This window comes from Alligator sinensis, unplaced genomic scaffold (genome assembly GCF_000455745.1).
Source record: "Alligator sinensis unplaced genomic scaffold, ASM45574v1 scaffold1520_1, whole genome shotgun sequence".
NCBI classification, from domain to species: domain Eukaryota; kingdom Metazoa; phylum Chordata; order Crocodylia; family Alligatoridae; genus Alligator; species Alligator sinensis.
The window spans coordinates 579-2381 of record NW_005842659.1 but is presented as its reverse complement, the minus strand read 5'-3'; the positions used below and the strand labels follow the sequence as shown (position 1 = coordinate 2381).

General features: G+C 51.1%; 1 non-coding gene across 1 annotated transcript; it reads right to left on the bottom strand.

Annotated features, from left to right (window-relative positions):
- Nucleotides 1-794: 794 nt before the first annotated feature.
- On the bottom strand, nt 795-868 carry TRNAI-AAU. Its single transcript has one exon. It is a non-coding gene; the product is annotated as a tRNA-Ile (tRNA).
- Nucleotides 869-1803: the final 935 nt, after the last annotated feature.

Here is a 1803-nt window from a genome sequence, read left to right as displayed (position 1 = left end):
CAACTTCAGCCTTATGGGCAAGGCAGGGCAGGGCAGGCCACTTCTGCCCAGGGCACTCTGGTGGTGTCTGCCTCCATGGGAGCTAGAGACTGTGCCCCTCTCCCACACTTTGGTGAATTGGGAGACTAAGTGATGGGAACAAAGGATCTACTGTGGGGTGGGTTCTGAGTATATGGGGATTTGTTTCTGGTGGCTTGAGCTGGGATGTGCTCCAGAGTAGCAAGAAAATATATTTTTTGCAACAGGCAGGTCTCCTCCCTTTCTCCTTCTTGTGAAGTATTTCCTTAACAGGGTAGCTTAAGCAACCTCTGTGTAACTGCCATACAATTGTTTGCCCTTGTGATGGCCAACTTTGTTAGGCGAAGTGTTTTCACACTGCTTTGGAAAAATGATGTAGGTCCTCTTTCCATTTCTATTTCTATTATGATTCTGGTAGTTAAACACTTAAGGAACATGAACCACAGTTTGTTTTGAGCCCCTTTCCTCCATCTTTTTTGTAGCATCTGAGGAAGCAAGAAAGTAGAACTGATTCATAGAAGAAATGATAAGACATGGAACTGTATTTGTAAAGGGATATGTATGGTGAGAGCTGTTTCATTGGGAATCCAATTAATGAGACATGATGAGACATGGGGATGGAAATCCTTCAGAGAGGGGTAAGCCGCTGAAGAAGTTGGCTGCAGACCTGGAAGGCGAGAAACAGCAGGAGGGATTCACACTCTCTCCTTCCAAGAGTGCAGGGGGCGGTGGTCCTGCCTGGCAGCGGTGGCAACTGAAGTAGTTAAAGCCCAGGGTGGCCAGCATGGGGATCGAACACACGGCCTTGGCGTTATTAGCACCACGCTCTAACCATCTGAGCTAGCCGGCCGAAAGACCAAATTAGCTCCTTTGATGCAGCTGGTTCCGACCAGCCCAAGTCAGGCAAGCTAGTCACCACCCCACGAGACTCCTGGACTGCAGCAGCAGGTCACCCACCCAGCCACAGCAACAGCAGCAGCAACAACAACCACACCAGCAGGGGGGACTAGCTCAAGTGGTAGAGCGCTCGCTTAGCATGCGAGAGGTAGCGGGATCAATGCCTGCATTCTCCAAGGTGTGCTGGGCTGTTGGCTCCTTCTTGCCGAGGTGGTGGCCTGGCCGGAGCCCCAGCACAGCTGCTTTCCAGGCCCGTGTGGCCTCTGGAGGTACTACTGGGGCCTGGATGGCTCGTTTCACCTGCCAGAGGCAGAGTAGTCTCTGCCCCGCTTGTGGGGCTAGTGCTGCTGAGGCAAGGCTAGCTGGGGTCGTGGGTGTGGCGGAGGAGTAGGGGGCGGTGCTGGGCTGAGCCACCCACCTCAGCGTGCCCCACCACCTGCCAAACGCCAAGTGCCTCACCTGCGGCCGACCCCCTTGCACAGCACACCTGCAAGCCTGGGGGTGCCACTGTTGAGCCCCAGCTCAAGTCTGGGATCGTGCCCGGTATGCAAAAGCCAATAAAGATACCAGGGGTGAAAGTATAAAGAAGATTTATTGCTAGCAATACAAGGTGCAAGCGGAATAATTTCACGTAACAAGCACACAGATTCTTAATTCTAAGCATCTTTTATACAGGAGTATTGGACCTTCATAAGCATTCTTGTTTGCTAATTGGTTATAAGGGAGTGACGCAAGGAGTTCTTTACTGAGCATGTCTCTATACCTGTGTTTTAGCTATGTATCTCATTTCCATACATGTATGTTTCATTAGCATACTTTCTCCCCACCCAGGGGTGTGATTCTCAATATTCAAATCAGCTCTTTGCCCTAGTCCTCTGATTCTGCTTT